This window comes from Papio anubis, chromosome 18, assembly GCF_008728515.1.
Source record: "Papio anubis isolate 15944 chromosome 18, Panubis1.0, whole genome shotgun sequence".
Taxonomy (NCBI): domain Eukaryota; kingdom Metazoa; phylum Chordata; class Mammalia; order Primates; family Cercopithecidae; genus Papio; species Papio anubis.
The window spans coordinates 41,146,849-41,164,932 of NC_044993.1; the positions used below are offsets into that span (position 1 = coordinate 41,146,849).

At 41.5% G+C, this 18,084-nt stretch overlaps 1 pseudogene across 1 annotated transcript; it reads left to right on the top strand.

The window, feature by feature from the left end:
- Nucleotides 1–16,487: 16,487 nt before the first annotated feature.
- LOC101023272 lies at nucleotides 16,488–16,949 on the top strand (annotated as a pseudogene). The gene has a single exon (XR_163209.5). The product of XR_163209.5 is annotated as a 10 kDa heat shock protein, mitochondrial pseudogene (transcript).
- The last annotated feature ends 1,135 nt before the right edge of the window (nucleotides 16,950–18,084 follow it).

Here is an 18,084-nt window from a genome sequence, read left to right on the forward strand (position 1 = left end):
AAGAAAGAAAGAAAGAAAGAAAGAAAGAAAGAAAGAAAGAAAGAAAGAAAGAAAGAAAGAAAGAAAGAAAGAAAGAAAGAAAGAAAGAAAGAAAGAGAAAGAAAGAAAGGAAAAGGGAGGGAGGGAGGAAGGAAATGTAAAGTGTTTAGCATGGTGCCTGCCACATTGCAAATGTTCAGTAAATAGTAGCTAATATTATTATAGCCTCAACCTGTAAACGGGGACGTTAATAGAATTTGCCTCCTAGGCTGATTGTAAGGGTCAAGAGAGATGATGTGTGTAGTGATTTAAACAGTACCTGGCATAGTATGTGTCTTAGTCAGCTCGGGCTGCCATAACAAAATATTATAGACTGGGTGCCTTAAACGACAGAAATTTATTTTCTCATAGTTCCAGAGGTTGGAAACTCCAAGATCAAGGTTACAGCAAAGTTCAGTTTCTGTGAGGTCTCTCTTTCCGGCTTGCACACAGCAGCTTCTCAGTGTGTCCTAACATGGTGGAGAGAGAGAATGAGCTCTCCAGTGTCTCATACTGTAATAACACAAATCCTATCAGATCAGGGCCCCAACCTTATGACCTCATTTAAACTTCATTACCTCCTAAAGACCCCATCTCCAGATATAGTCACATTGGGGTTTAGGGCTTCAACATATGAATTTAAGGGGGATGGAATTCAGTTCATAGCAGTATGTACTCAATAAACTCTGGCTGCTATGATTATTATCAGTATTGCTCAAAGAGTACATGGCTATGCTGGAATCAAACTGATATCTTAAGTCTGACATTTCAGTGGTCTTTCCACACCTTCAGAATCATTGCACCAACTTCCAGCAAATACCTTTTACTGCTGAGAACCATGCTTGCTTCCTTTCGGCTGAAGCTGACACTATTGGAGCTCCATCCAAATTCCTACAGATCCATTTTTTCAGGTCTGCACCCCCAGATTAGATGTTCTTCTGACTACAATGGCCTGTGCCTGCACCTGTTCTTCTGACTACAATGGCCTGTGCCTGCACCTCTTCTTTCAAGGACCGCCCTTGGGCTACTGGGGCTTTTTTCTGTGCTCAGGCAGAGAGTTGTGACTTCCTGGGAGCTTATTTCCCCCCCCACCAAAAAAAAAAAAAAAAACTTAGACAAATTAAATTTAATTGAGTTTAATTAAACAAAGAAGGAGTCATGAGTCAGGCATCCCCCAAACCAGAACAGGTTCAGAGAGGTCCCAGTGTAGCCATGTGACAGAAGAAAATTTATGGACAGAAAAAGGAAAGTGGTGCTCAGAAAACAGAAGTGAGGTACAGAAACAGCTGGATTGGTTGTAGCCCAGTGATTGCCTCACTTGAACACAGTTTGAACAGTTGGACCCCTTTGATTGGCCAAAACTCGAAGACTGGCACAAGAATAGGTTACAGTCTGTTTACCCATTCAGTTAGGTTAAGTTCACTGTGTATGGAGAAATCTTTGGACTGAACTTAGAATCTGTAAGGAGGAAGCTTTAGGCCAAACTTAATACCCTGTTTTCAAGACAACTTTGAGGTGTGATTTACACTCCAGACATCCCCTTCAGGATCAAACAGGAGCCACCTTCCACAGCACTTTGTCTAAAATTGCACTCTTGCTTGGCAGCCTTTCCTCGCTGGACCTACCTCCCCTTCCCTTACCAGTTCCTCTAGGAGCACTTCCTTGATAATTCACTTGGACTCAAGTCCTCATCTCAGAGTCTGCTTCTGGGGAACATGGTCAAGACATCAGCTCAATTGTTGGTCCCTCTAGGACACTGTCCCTGGCCCTCTAAGCACTTTTACCTGTTTTAACCTAGTAATTCTTCATGACAAACCCATGGGCCAGTGCTTCAATGATCTCCATTCTGCAGATAAGAAAACATGATCCAAAGAAAGGTCAAGTAGCTTGCCCAACATCACACAGCTTGTGAATGGCACAGGCATATGGTGACCATACTGCTTTCCTGTCATTCTCTCACCTCACTCTTTGCCTAGATGACAGCTCTTTAGGGAAGGAACTATTGTTGCTCCTGTTGGCACCCTAGCACTTTATTTACAAGGTAGCATCCATCAGGGAATCAGGAAATAATGAATGAGCGAATTAATTAATTAATTAATGACCTGTGCACTTGTTCAGCAGCTGCCTGGATCTTCCAGATAGGGCAGGTCATTCATACACCTGCCCAGGGATCCCTTCTCATGTTATTCTCCCTGAGCCTCAAAGATGGGCATTTCCAGTGGCATTCCTTCTCAGCACCAAAACCTTCAAGAAGTTGTGTGTTTTTTTGTTTTGTTTTTTGTTTTTTTTTCAATACTTTAAGTTCTAGGGTACATGTGCACAACGTGCAGGTTTGTTACATATGTATGCTTGTGCCATGTTGGTGTGCTGCACCCATCAACTCATCAGCACCCATCAACTCGTCATTTACATCAGGTATAACTCCCAGTGCAATCCCTCCCCACTTCCCCTTCCCCAAAATAGGCCCTGGTGTGTGATGTTCCTCTTCCTGAGTCCAAGTGATCTCATTGTTCAGTTCCCACCTATGAGTGAGAACATGCGGTGTTTGGTTTTCTGTTCTTGCGATAGTTTCCTGAGAATGATGGTTTCCAGCTGCATCCATGTCCCTACAAAGGACACAAACTCATCCTTTTTTATGTCTGCATAGTATTCCGTGGTGTATGTGTGCCACATTTTCTTAATCCAGTCTGTCACTGATGGACATTTGGGTTGATTCCAAGTCTTTGCTATTGTGAATAATGCCGCAATGAACATACGTGTGCATGTGTCTTTATAGCAGCATGATTTATAATCCTTTGGGTATATACCCAGTAATGGGATGGCTGGGTCATATGGTACTTCTAATTCTAGATCCTTGAAGAATCGCCATACTGTTTTCCATAATGGTTGAACTAGTTTACACTCCCACCAACAGTGTAAAACTGTTCCTATTTCTCCACATCTTCTCCAGCACCTGTTGTTTCCTGACTTTTTAATGATTCCCATTCTAACTGGTGTGAGGTGGTATCTTGTTCATATCCTTTGCCCACTTTTTGATGGGGTTGTTTTTTTCTTGTAAATTTGATTGAGTTCTTTGTAGGTTCTGGATATTAGCCTTTTGTCAGATGAGTAGATTGCAAAAATTTTCTCCCATTCTGTAGGTTGCCTGTTCACTCTGATGGTAGCTTCTTTCGCTGTGCAGAAGCTCTTTAGTTTAGTTAGATCCCATTTGTCAATTTTGGCTTTTGTTGCCTTTGCTTTTGGTGTTTTAGACATGAAGTCCTTGCCCATGCCTATGTCCTGAATGGTATTACCTAGGTTTTCGTCTAGGGTTTTTATGGTATTAGGTCTAACATTTAAGTCTCTAATCCATCTTGAATAAATTTGCATATAAGGAGTAAGGAAAGGATCAATTTCCGGCTTTCTACTTATGGCTAGCCAATTCCAGCACCATTTATTAAATAGGAATCCTTTCCCATTTCTTGTTTTCTCAAGGTTTGTCAAAGATCAGATGGCTGTAGATGTGTGGTATTATTTCTGAGGACTCTGTTCTGTTCCATTAGTCTATATCTCTGTTTTGAGTACCAATTACCATGCTCTCTTTTTTGAGATTTACTGTAGCCTTGTAGTATAGTTTGAAGCCAGGTGGCATGAGTGCCTCCAGCACATTCTTGACTTAGGATTGTCTTGGCAGTACAGGAATCTTTTTGAAGTTTCCATATGAACTTTAGAAATAGTTTCCAATTCTGTGAAGAACTCATTTGGTAGCTTGATGGGATGTGGCATTGAATCTATATGGATTACCTTGGGCGAAATTATGGCCATTTTTCACCAGTATTGATTCTTCTGTCCATGAGCTTCATGGTATGTTCTTCCATTTGTTTGCATCCTCTTTTATTTCACTGAGTGAGTGTTTTGTAGTTCTCCTTAGAGAGGTCCTTTACATCCCTTATAAGTTGGATTCCTAGGTATTTTATTCTCTTCAAAATAATTCTGAATGGAAGTTCATTCATGATTTGGCTCTCTGTTTATTATGTTACTGGTGTATAAGAATGCTTGTGATTACAATAATTATCTGGGACTAAATTAACTCGGGAAGTTCGTGAGAGATCGGGTTAAATAAATTAACAAATTCCTCACGTTGAATAGGAGTGGTGAGAGGCATCCTATCTTGTGTGCCAGTTTTTCAAAGGGAGCGCTTCCAGTTTTGCCCATTCAGTATGATATTGGCTGTGGGTTTGTCATAAATAAGCTCTCTTATTATTTTGGGAGATACGTTCCATCAATACCCTGGATTTATTGAGCGTTTTAGCATGAAGGGCTGTTGAACTTTGTCAAGGCCTTTTCTGCATCTATTGAGATAATCATGTGGTTTCATCTTTGGTTCTATTTATATGCTGGATTACATTTTATTGGTTGTATATGTTAGACCAGCCTTGCATCCCAGGGATGAAGAAGCCAACGATCATGGTGGATAAGCTTTTGATGTGCTGCTGGATTCAGATTGCCAGTATTTTTATTGAGGATTTTTTGCATCGATATTTCATCGGGATATTGGTCTAAAATTCTCTCTTTTTTGTGTGTCTCTGCCAGGCTTTGGTATCATGGGATGATGTTGGCCTCGCATAAAATGAGTTAGGGAGGATTCCCTCTTTTTTCTAATGATTGGAATAGTTTCAGAAGGAATGGTACTGACTCCTCCTTGTACCTCTGGTAGGGTCAGCACAACTGAATCCATCTGGTCTGGACTTTTCGGATTTGGTAGGCTGATGAGTGGTAGCACCAATTTCAAGAATATAACTGGTGGTCTATTCAGGGGATTCAACTTCTTCCTGGTTTAGTCTTGGGAGAGTGTAAGTGTCTAGAGTATCCATTTCTTCTAGATTTTTAGTTTATTTGTGTAGAAGTGTTTATAATATTCTCTGATGGTAGTTTGTATTTCTGTGGGGTCGGTGGTGATATCCCCTTTTGTCATTTTATTATGTCTATTTCAGTTCTTCTCTCTTTTTCTTCTTTATTAGTCTTGTTAGCGGTCTATCAATTTTGTTGACCTTTTCAAAATAACTCCTGGATTCATTGATTTTTTTGGAGGGTTTTGTGTCTCTGTCCTCCTTCAGTTCTGCTCTGATCTTAGTTGTTTTCTTGCCTTCTGCTAGCTTTTTTGAATGTGTTTGCTCTTGCTTCTCTAGTTCTTTTAATTGTGATGTTAGAGTGCCAATTTTGGATCTTTCCTGCTTTCTCTTATGGGCATTTAGTGCTATAAATTTCCCTCTACCTGCTTTAAAATGTGTCCCAAGAGATTCTGGTATGTTGTATCTTTGTTCTCATTGGTTTCAGAAAGCACATCTTTATTTCTGCCTTCATTTCACTATATGCCCAGTAGTCAAATTTCAGGAGGAAGGTTGTTCCAGTTTCCATGTGGTTAGGCGGTTTTTGATTAGGTTTCTTAGTCACAAGGTTCTAGTTTGATGCTGTGGTCTGAGAGACAGTTGTTATAATTTCTGTTCTTGTACATTTGCTGAGAAGTGCTTTACTTCCAATTATGTGGTCAATTTTGGAATAAGTGTGATGTGGTGCTGAGTAGAATGTATATTCTGTTGATTTAAGGAGGAGGGATCTGTAGATGTCTATTAGGTCGCTTGGTGCAGGTTGAGTTCAATTCCTGGATATCCTTATTAACTTTCTGTCTTGTTGATCTGTCTAATGTTGACGGTGGGTGTTAAAATTCTCCCATTATTATTATATGGGAGTCCTCAGTCTCTTGTAAGTCTCCTAAGGACTTGCTTTATGAATCTAGGTGCTCCTGTATTGGGTGCATATATATTTAGGATAGTTAGCTCTTCCTGTTGAATTGATCCCTTTACCATTATGTAATGGCCTTCTTTAGTCTCTTTTGATCTTTGATGGTTTAAGAAAAGTCTGTTTTATCAGAGACTAGAAGTTGCAACCTCACTGCTTTTTTTGTTCTCATTTATGCAGTAGATCTTCCTCCATCCCTTTATTTTGGAGCCTTGGTGTCTCTGCATGTAAAGAGATGGAGTCTCCTGAATACAGCAAACTGATGAGTCTTGACTCTTTATCCACTTTGCCAGTCTGTGTCTTTTAATTGGAGCATTTAGTCCATTTACATTTAAGGTTAATATTGTTATGTGTGAACTTGATCCTTCCATTATGATATTAACTGGTTATTTTGCTCGTTAGTTGATGCAGTTTCTTCCTAGCATCGATGGTCTTTACATTTTGGCATGTTTATGCAATGGCTGGTACTGGTTGTTCCTTTCCATGTTTAGTGCTTCCTTCAGGGTCTCTTGTAGGGCAGGCCTGGTGGTGACAAAATCTCTAAGCATTTGCTTGTCTGTAAAGGATTCTATTTCTCCTTCACTTATGAAACTTAGTTTGGCTGGATATGAAATTCTGGGTTTAAAATTCCTTTCTTTAAGAATGTTGAGGCCAGGCACGGTGGCTCAAGCCTGTAATCCCAGCACTTTGGGAGGCCGAGACGGGCGGATCACGAGGTCAGGAGATCGAGACCATCCTGGCTAACACGGTGAAACCCCTTCTCTACTAAAAAGTACAAAAAACTAGCCGGGTGAGGTGGTGGGCACCTGTAGTCCCAGCTACTCCGGAGGCTGAGGCAGGAGAATGGCTTAAACCTGGGAGGCGGAGCTTGCAGTGAGCTGAGATCCGGCCACTGCACTCCAGCCTGGGCGACAGAGCCAGACTCCGTCTCAAAAAAAAAAACAAAAAAAAAAAAACAAAGAATGTTGAATATTGGCCCCCACTCTCTTCTGGCTTGGAGAGTTTCTGCCGAGAGATCTGCTGTTAGTCTGATGGGCTTCCCTTTGTGGGTAACCCGACCTTTCTGTATAGCTGCCCTTAACAGTTTTTCCTTCATTTCAACTTTGGTGAATCTGACAATTATGTGTCTTGGAGTTGCTCTTCTCGAGGAGTATCTTTGTGGCGTTCTCTGTATTTCCTGAATTTGAATGTTGGCCTGCCCTACTAGGTTGAGGAAGTTCTCCTGGATGATATTCTGAAGAGTGTTTTCAAACTTGGTTCCATTTTCCCCCTCACTTTCAGGCACCCCAATCAGACGTAGATTTGGTCTTTTCACATAATCCCATACTTCTTGAAGGCTTTGTTTATTTCTTTTTCCTCTTTTTTCTTTAGACTTCTCTTCTCGCTTCATTTCATTCATTTGATCCTCAATCGCTGATACTCTTTCTTCCAGTTGATCGAGTCAGTGACTGAAGCTTGCACATTTGTCACGTATTTCTCGTGTCATGGTTTTATCTCTGTCAGGTCATTTATGGCCTTCTCTGCATTGATTATTCTAGTTATCCATTCTTCCATTTTTTTTCAAGATTTTTAGTTTCTTTGTGCCGGGTATATAATTCCTCCTTTGCCTCTGAGGAGTTTGATGGACTGAAGGCTTCTTCTCTCAACTTGTCAAAGTCATTCTCCGTCCAGCTTTGATCCGTTGCTGGCAATGAGCTGCGTTCCTTTGGAGGCAGAGATGCGCTCTTATTTTTTGAATTTCCAGCTTTTCTGCCCTGCTTTTTCCCCATCTTTGCAGTTTTATCTGCCTTTGGTCTTTGATGATGCTACCGTACTGATGGGGTTTTGATGTGGGTGTCCTTCCTGTTTGTTATTTTTCCTTCTAACAGTCAGGACCCTCAGTTGTAGGTCTGTTGGAGATTGCTTGAGGTCCACTCCAGACCCTGTTTGCCTGGGTATCAGCAGCAGAGGCTGCAGAAAATAGAATATTGCTGAACAGTGAGTGTACCTGTCTGATTCTTGCTTTGGAAGCTTTGTCTCAGGGGTGTAACCTGCCGTGTGAGGTGTGGGGTATCAGTCTGCACCTAGTCGGGGATGTCTCCCAGTTATGCTACTCAGGGGTCAGGGACCCACTTGAGCAGGCAATCTGTCCATTCTCAGATCTCAACCTCTGTGTTGGGAGATCCACTGCTCTCTTCAAAGCTGTCAAACAGGGTCGTTTGCATCTGCAGAGGTTTCTGCTGCTTTTTGTTTAGCTGTGCCTTGTCCCCAGAGGTGGAGTCTACAGAGACAGGCAGACCTCCTTGAGCTGCTGTGGGCTCCACCCAGTTCGAGCTTCCCAGTGGCTTTGTTTACCCACTTAAGCCTCAGCAATGGCGGGCACCCCTCCCCTAGCCTCGCTGCTGCCTTGCAGTTAGATGGCAGACTGCTGTGCTGGCAATGAGGGAGGCTCCATGGGCGTGGGACCCTCCCTGCCAGGTGTGGGATATAATCTCCTGGTGTGCCCTTTGCTAAGACCCCCTTGGTAAAGCACAGTATTGGGGTGGGAGTTACCCAATTTTCAAGGTGTTGTGTATCTCAGTTCCCCTGGCTAGGAAAAGGGATTCCCTTCCCCCTTGTGCTACCCAGGTGAGGCGATGCCTCACCCTGCTTCAGCTCTCACTGGTCGGGCTGCAGCAGCTGACCAGCATTGTTTGTCCAGCACTCCCTAGTGAGATGAACCCGGTACCTCAGTTGAAAATGCAGAAATCACCTGTCTTCTGTGTCACTCGCGCTGGGAGCTGGAGACTGGAGCTGTTCCTATTCGGCCATCTTGCTCCGCCCCACCTTCAGGGAGTTTTAAGTCAACTTAACCACAACCACCAACTTCTCTCCCCCAGCTCCACAGGACTGTTCCTGCCCAAAAACCCATGTTCCAAGCTGCCTGGTGGGAGGTAACAATAACAATAATCAGCAGCGACAGTGATATTCTGAGTGCTTATTGAGTGCTTACTGTACATCATTATTGAGTGATTACTGTGGATCATTAGGGAGTGCTTATGGTATATCAGGTCCTATACTAAATACATTGCACTAAAACCCTGTGCAGTATATTCTATTATTGTCTTGATCTTGGAAAAGAGGAAACTGAAGATCGGAAAGCTCAGATTATCCTCCTGATGTAACAAAGCAGGTAAGAAAAGAAGCTGGGATTTAGACCTGCTTTTATCTGGCTACAAGGCACATTCTGTTAACTCTAAAGGTCATAAACGCAAGACCATAGGCCTAAATGGCCATTGGCTCTGTTTTCTTTGACCTACGTAGTAGGTTGGGTTTTTTTTTTTTTTTAATTAAATTGCCAATATGTAAAAATGCCTGTTGCACCAAATACAATCTGGATTTTTAGCTTCTCTTGAAAATAATCAGATCTGTTAGCTTAGAGCCCACAATTCTTACTAGACATAATTGGCTGGAGCTGAATACAGGTGCTCTATTACAGTTTGCCCCAATCCCCACCACTCCTTATTGTTTTACACAAGCCCTGCTTTATTCATTTGTTTTACCTCCCTGGCCCCTGGGAGGGTTTGAGTTTGCTACTCTCTGTCGCCCACCATGCCAGATCCCCTCTTATAACTGAGAGAACTTCTCCCACCAGGGAAGACAGCAACAGCAACATTTAGATAACATGGATGGTAATAATGTGGTGATGCTTCATATTTTACAAAGCACTCTTGCATTCATTATCTTATTTAATTTTCAAAACAATAACTATTTCCTGGGCAACTGATCTGGGCCAAAGTCGGTTGCCAAGCACAGGAGGGGCAGAGAAGAATACAGAATAATCTCAGTCTTCCAAAAGCACACAGCCCTGCAATGAAGACAACCCACTGAAATGGAAGCCCTGCATGGTCACAGAAGACATTGTGACCCAGCACAAGGAGAGCCAGAGAGAGAGTAACTAGCAGCCCAGGTATTTTAGACTGTTTGGGCTACAACAAAGTACAGGCATACCTCAGAGATAGTGTGGGTTCATTTCCAGGCCACTGCAATAAAGCAAATAATGCAATAGAGCAAGTCACACGAGATTCTTTGGTTTCCCAGTACATATAAAAGTTATGTTTACACTATACTATAGTCCATTAAGAGTGCAATTCCATTATGCCTTTAAAAAAAAATGTACACACCTTAATTTTAAAATGCTTTATTGCTAAAAATTGCTAACAACCATGTGAGCCTTCAGTGAGTAGCAATCCTTTTGCTGGTGGAGGGTCTTGCCTCAATGTTGATGACTCCTGATTGATCTGGGTGGTGGTTGCTGAAGATTGAGATGACTGTGGCAATTTCTAAATAAGACAACAATGGTGTTTGTCACATAAATTGACTCTTCGTTTCATGAAAGATTTCTCTGTAGCATGTGATGCTGCTTGACAGCATTTTACCCACAGTAGAACTTCTTTCAAAATCTGAGTCAGTCCTCTCAAATCCTGCCAGTTGCTTTATCTACTAAGTTTATGGAACATTCTAAATGCTTTGTTGTTATCTCAACAACGTTGACAGTATCCTCACCAGGAGTGGATTCCATTTTAAGAAACCACTTTCTTTGGTCATCCATAAGAAGCAACTTTTCATCCTCTAAAGTTTTATTGTGAGAGTGTAGCAATTCAGTCACATCTTCAGGCTCCACTTCCAACTCTAGTTCTCTTGCTATTTTCACCACATCTGCGGTGACTTCCTCCACTGAAGTCTTGAACCCCCTCAAAAATTATCCATGTGGGAAGAAATTAACTTTTTCTAAGTTCCTCCTAAAGTTGATATTTGACCTTCTCCAATGAATCACAAGTGTTCTTAATGACATTTAGAATGATAAATCTTGGCTGGGCGTGGTGGCTCATGCCTGTAATCCCAGCACTTTGGGAGGCCAAGGAAGGTGGATCACTTGAGGTCGGGAGTTCGAGCCCAGCCTGGCCAACATGGTGAAACCCCGTCTCTACTAAAAATACAAAAATTAGCCAGGCATGGTGGTGCACACCTGTAATTACAGCTACTCAAGAGGCTGAGGTTGGAGAATTGCTTGAACTCGGGAGGTGGAGGCTGCAGTAAGCTGAGATGGTGCCATTGCACCCTAGCCTGGGTGACAGAGCAAGACTCCGCCTCAAAAAAAAAAAAAAGGTGAATCCTTTCCAGAAGGTTTTCAATTGACTTTCCCAGACACATCAGAGGAATCACTGTCTATGACAACAATAGTCTTGTAAAATGTATTTCTTAAATAATAAGACTTGGAAGTCTTTGGTCCATGGGTTGCAAAGTAGATGCTGTGGTAGCAGGCATGAAAACAACATTAATCTCTTTGTGCATCTCTACCAGAGCTTTTGGGTGACCAAGTGCTCTGTCAATGAGCAGTAATATTTTAAAAGGAATGTTTTTAGCAGCAGGTCTCAACAGTGGCTTAAAATATTCAGTAAACCTGGCTGTAAAAAGATGTGTTGTCATCCAGGTTTTGTTGTTCCACGTATACAGCAAAGGCAGAGTAGATTTTGTATTAATTCTTAAGAGGCCTAGGATTTTTTGAATGATAAACGAGCTTTGGCTTCAACTTAAAGTTACCAGCTGCATTAACCCCTAACAAATAAGTCAGCCTGTCCTTTGAAGCTTTGAAGCCAGGCATTGACTTCTCCTCCTTAGCTATGAGTGTCCTATATGGCATCTTCTTCCAATAGAAGGCTGTTTCAACTACATTGAAAACCTGTTGTTTAGTGTGGCCACCTTCATCAATGATCTTAGCTAGAGCATCTGGGTAATTTGCTGCAGCTTCTCCATCAGCACTTGCTGCTTCATCTTATACTTTTATGTTATGGAGATGGCTTCTTTCCTTAAACCTAAAGAACTAACTTCTGCTAGCTTCAAACTTTTCTTCTGTAGCTTCCTCATCTCTCTCAGTCTTGATAGAGCTGAAGAGAGTTAGAGCCTTGCTCTGGATTCGGCTTTGGCTTAAGGGAATGTTGTGGCTGTTTGATATTCTATCCAGGCCACTAAAACTTTCTTCAAATCAGCAATAAGGCTGTTTCACTTTCTTATCATTCATGTGCTCAGTGGAGTAGAACTTTTAATTTCCTTCAAGAACCTTGCCTTTGCATTCACAACTTGACCAACTGTTTGGCTTAAGAGGCCTAGCTTCTGGCCTGTCTTGGCTTTTGACATGCCTTCTAAGCTTAATCATTTCTAGCTTTTGATTTAAAGTGACAGATATGCAACGCTTTTTTTTATTTGAACACTTAGAGGCTGTTGTAAGGTTATTAATGGGCCTAATTTCAATATTGTTTTGTCTCAGGAAATAGGAAGAGCTGAGGAGGAGGAGAGAGACCAGAGAATGTCTGGTTGAGGGGAGTCAGAACACATACAACTTTTATTGATTAAGTTTGCCTTCTTATATGGGTGGGGTTCATGGTGCCCAAAAACAATTACAATAGTTTTATCAAAGATCACTTATTATAGGTCATTATATGTATAATATATATTATATTATATTATATAAACATAATGAAAAAGTTTGAAATATTGCAAGAATTACCAAAATTTTACGTAGAGACAAAAAGTAAAAACATGCTGTTGGGAAAATGGGGCTGTTAGACTTGCTTGATGCTCACAAGGGTTGCCACAAATCTTCAATTTGTAGGAAGTGCAATAATCTGTGAAGTGCAATAAAGAGACATGCAATAAAATGAGGTATGGCTGTGACAGACTAGGGGGATTATAAACAACAGAAATTTATTTATCAGAATTCTGGTGGTTGGAAGTCCAAGATCAAGGTGCCAGTAAGGTCAGATAGGGATGAGGGCTTTCTTTGGCTGATGACTGATGACTTCTTGTTTTATCCTCACACAGTGAAAAGAGGACACAAGATAGTTCTCTGGAGCCCTTTTTATAAGGACATTATTCCCATTCATGAGGTCTCCACCTTCAAAACCTAATTGCCTCTCGAAGGCCCTGCCTCCTAATGCCATCACATCAGGCATTAGGATTTCAACATGTGAATTTGGCGGGGAGGAACATAAACACTCAGTCCATAACATCAGAGAAGCTAAAATGCTTCTGAAGGTGATATTCCTGATGCACCCTGAGGGACGAACAGGACTGTGCAAGGAGAAGGATGGGCATACTCCTAGCAAAGGAACAGACAAGAAGTCAGTACTCTGCATTTCCAAGACATGAGCTGCTCTTAGGACCAAGATCGAAATCCTTGGCAGAGCTTTCAGGGGTGATATGGTTTGGATTTGTGTTCCTGCCCAAACCTCATGTTGAAATGTAATCCCCATTTGGAGGTAGGCCTGGTGATTGGGTCATGGAAGCAGATTTATTTCTCCGTGCTGTTCTCATGATAGTGAGTGACTGCTCATGAGAGCTGGTTGTTTAAAAGCGTGTGGCCCCTCCCCATTCTCTCTATTCCTCCTGCTCTGACCATGTAAGACATGCCTGCTTCCCCTTTGCCTTCCACCTTGATTGTAAGTTTTCTGAGGCCATGCTTCCTGTACAGCCTGCAGAACTGTGAGCGAATTAAACCTCTTTTCTTTATAAATTATCCAGTCTCAGGTATTTCTTTATAGCGGTGCAAAAACAGACTAATACAAGAGTTTTGATAATATGGTCTCTGCCCACGTCTCCAAATTCACCTCACTCCTTCTCCCTTGCTCAGAACACGAGCTTCCACCTGACCTGGGAACTTTGCAGGTGCTGTTTCCTTTTGCTGGATGTCTTTCCCTGTCATCCTGAACTCTCATCCTAAACACCATTTCTTTAGGAAACTTGTCCCTAGTGCCTCTAACCAGGTCAGTTCTGTCTATCATACTCAGGAACTTTTCTTCGCAAAATGAGTCACAGTTTATAATTACATTTTGTGGGATGATTGGATTAACGTCTGTGTTCCTCTGTGACAGACTGAAAAACTGTCCCCAATTCTTTATCCTTCCCTTTGCCTGCACCTTTTGCCATGTGGTTTTGCAATCTCCATCCTGTAACTTTGATCTCAGCCATATAAGTTGCTTTAGCTGATGGAATGCGGGTGGAAGTGATGGTGTGCCATTTCTGAATCTAGAACTTAAGAGGGCTTTTGTGCTTCTGCCATCACCATGAGAAGTACATGCCCAGCTAGTCCTCTGGCACAAGGAGGACAAAAGTTGTGTGGATCAGGCCCAGACTCACCCTGCAACTTAGAATGCCCCACTGAGCCCAGCTAGATCAGTCATACCCTAGCCAACCACAGAGGCATGAGCAAAACCAATGCTTATTGCTGCATGCTACTAAAATACTGGAGTTGTTTGTTATACTGCAATAGCTGACTGATACACCCCCGCTATATACTAGCTTCGTTTAAGCAAGAATCAAGTGTTTGTTCACATTGAATCCTTACCACCTTACACATAGTGGACCCTTAATACATATTTGCTGAATTAATGAATGATTAGCGGACCAGGTTACACTAGCAGCCAGAAAGCCCTGCACTATCAGGGGACCACAGGGGGTTTCACAAAGTGAAGAGTACCTCTAGTCAGTCAGAGTGGTCCAATCTTCTAGGACACAAGCAAAGAAGAAATGGGGAGATTGGGAAAGGCATTAGGGGGAGGGATAAAGAGAGGTTGGCAAATGGATGCAAACATACAGTTAGATGTTAAATGGAAGGAATAAGTTCTAATGTTTGATAGCAGAGTAAGGTGACTATAGCTAACAACAATATATCATATATTTCAATATAGCTAGAAGAGAGGGCTTGAAATGTTTCTGTAACATAGGGATGATAAATACTTGAGGTGATGGACACTCCAAATACCCTGACTTGATCATTACACAGTCTGTGTAACAAATATAATAAACTATCACATGTATCCCATAAATGTGTACAAATATTTGTATTAATAAAAAAAGAAATGGATGGAAACTATCTTTCAGCCTGCTTGTCCCCAAGACCTCTGCCTCCAGAACTTCAAGACTTGGAGAAGAGGCCTATAGCAGAATAAGTAATTTGACCTTTGGAGATACTAGGACATCCCTATAGCAATCAAAGTGTATCTATCTATCAACAGCTTGAGTCTTACTTGGCACCTAGGAAGTATCTCCCATGCTGCTCATTTTTATTTGGATTAACTCAAGAGACACCAGGAATAAATTGATAATGATAATGATGACAGATACATTTAATAACATAAAAAAAAAAAATGTGTGCTGGCCACTGTTCTATACCAGATTATCTACTTTAATTCCCTACAACAATTAAATGGAGCGTGTTCTGTTTTACAGATGAGGAACCTGAGGTTGAAAGAGGTATGGTACCATGTGCCAAAACACGAAGCTAGCAAAGAGAGCCTGAAAGAGGTATGGTACCCTGTGCCAAAGCATGAAGTTAGCAAAGATTTAAGAGAATTCAAAACCAGGTAGTCCGAGTTCAGAGCTCATGTCCCTAATCACTGAGCTATGGCCTAAGCAGTGATTCAGAAGTTCCAAGACTCAGTCCCAGCTCCAGCCCATATGAACTCAGGTAAGGCATTTCCTCTCACTGAGCATGGTTACTTTCTTGGTAAAGAGGTCTGAAGGACTTTCCAGCTCTGGCTGCTCCTGACCTGTGGCTTGAGCTACCCTTCCTCATTTCTTTCATGTACCCCCAGCTGCCATCTCCCAAGAATGTCCTTTTGGGGCACTTTTACCAGGCATCAACCTTCTCAGACCCAGCCACCAGCAATTGTCACTGCTTTTTCCTGGAGGCAGGTGTGCAGTATGTATTGAAAGTCTTAACGATGCTCATAACATTTCCCTTAAAGAAAGATCAAAAGTGAGCACAAGGGCTTATGGGCAGAAATGTTCACAGGGGCATTATTTATCATAAGGGAAGCCCGGAAATAACCTAAATATCCATCCTTAGTGGATTGGTTAAATAAATTGCAGCACATAACTCAACAGGAGTACCATGGAGCCTTTTAAAAATATAAAATGGCTCATTTGCCATGTTATGCATCACAGCGTTATTCAAAGGGCAAAATATGGAGGAAAATATTCAAATGTCTGTCAATACTGAATTGGTTAAATAAATTGTACTATGTTCATATAGTAGACTACTGCAGTGTGGTACAAAGAAATGAGAGAGTTCTCCATATATTTAATATAGAAAATTCTCCCAGATACTTTAAGTGAGAAAAAACGAGGTGAGGAACAGTGTTTACAGCATGCAATATTTTGCAGAAAAATAAACATATATGTATATTTCTTTATATAATCATGAGATTCTGGAAAGAGACTCAAGAAAGAACAAGTTATTGGTAGGAGGACTGGTCAGATGGGGCACAAAGGTGAAAGGAAACTCTTTACTATAAACCCATATATATATAATTTTATTTTAAGTTCAGGGATACATGTGCAGGACGTGCAGGTTTGTTACATAGGTAAACGTGTGTCATGGTGGTTCGCTGCACCTATCAACCCATCACTTAGGTGTTAAGCACCACATGCATTAGCTATTTATCCTGATGCTCTCCCTCCCCCCACACCGTCCATCAAGCCCCGGGGTGTGTTTTTCCCCTCCCTGTGTCCTAGTGTTCTCGTCGTTCAGCTCCCACTTATAAGTGAGAACATGCGGTGTTTGGTTTTCTGTTCCTGAATTAGTTTACTGACGATAAAGGCTTCAAGCTCCGGTTTTTTGACGTGTCGCCAGGGCCGGACCGCGAGTCTCTCCTTGTGGCGCTATGCTACAGCAGAGTACGAGTCTGAGGCGGAGGGAGTCATGGCAGGACAAGCGTTTAGAAAGTTTCTTCCACTCTTTGACCGAGTATTGGTTGAAAGGAGTGCTGCTGAAACTGTAACCAAAGAAGGCATTATGCCTCCAGAAAAATCTCAAGGAAAAAGTATTGCAAGCAACAGTAGTCGCTGTTGCATCGGGTTCTAAAGGAAAGGGTGGAGAGATTCAACCAGTTAGCATGAAAGTTGGAGATAAAGTTCTTCTGCCAGAATATGGAGGCACCAAAGTAGTTCTAGATGACAAGGATTATTTCCTATTTAGAGATATTGACATTCTTGGAAAGTACATAGACTGAAATAAGTCACTGTTGAAATGGCATCAACATGAAGCTGCCCATTCCACTGAAGTTCTGAAATCTTTCATCATGTAAATAATTTCCATATTTCTCTTTTATTATAAACTAATGATAACTAATGACCAAAAACAACGCTTCAAGCTCCATCCATGTCCCTGCAAAGGACATGATCTTCTTCCTTTTTATGGCCACATAGTATTCCATGGTGTGTATGTACCACATTTTCTTTATCCAGTCTATCATTGATGGGCATTTGGGTTTATTCCATGTCTTTACTATTGTGAATAGTACTGCAGTGAACATACATGTGCATGTATCTTTATAATAAAATGATTTATATTCCTTTGGGTGTATACTAATGGGATTGCTGTGTCAAATGGTATTTCTGGTTCTAGGTCTTTGAGGAATCGCCACACTGTCTTCCACAATGGTTGAACTAATTTACGTTCCCACCAACCTGTTCATATCTTTTTAACCTCACGAATGTATTACCTACTTATAAAATTAAACTTGTAAAAGCCTTAATAATGTTGTAGAAATATGTTGAATTGTGGAGGAAAAGCTTATAATATATTGTTAAAAGGAAAAAGTATTTTATATAAGAGAATGAACAGTGACCGTAAGCAAGTCACATTTCTCTGAACCTGTTTTTTAATCTGTAAAATGAAAAAAAAAAAGACACCTACTTCACAAAGCCATGAGAATAAATGAGACCAAAGTGGGAAACACATATGTTAATAAAACACATAGCTAACACTAAATAAATATAGCTATTAATGATCACATAAAAACAGTGCTGGAATTACATGCTTGCACATGTGGTTATCTCTAGGTGACAGGATAGAGGTGGTTTTTAATTTTGCTTTTTGTGCTTTTCTAGATTTTCCAATTTTGCCATAAAGAAAACACATTCCTTCAAGCCTGTAATCCCAGTACTTTGGGATGCCAAGGCAAGAGGATCGCTTGAGCACAGGAGTTCGAGGCTGCAATGAGCTACGATCATGCCAATGCAATCCAGCCTGGGTGAAAGAGTGAGACACTGTCTCAAAAGGAAGGGAGGGAGGAAGGGAGGGAGGGAGGGAGGGAGGAAGGAAGGAAGGAAGGAAGGAAGGAAGGAAGGAAGGAAGGAAGGAAGGAAGGAGAGAGAGAGAAAGAAAGAAAGAGGGAAAGAAAGAGAAGGAAAGAAAGAAAGAGAAAGAGAGAGAGAAAGAAGAAAGAAAAAGAAAGAAAGAGGGAGGGAGGGAAGGAGGGAGGGAAA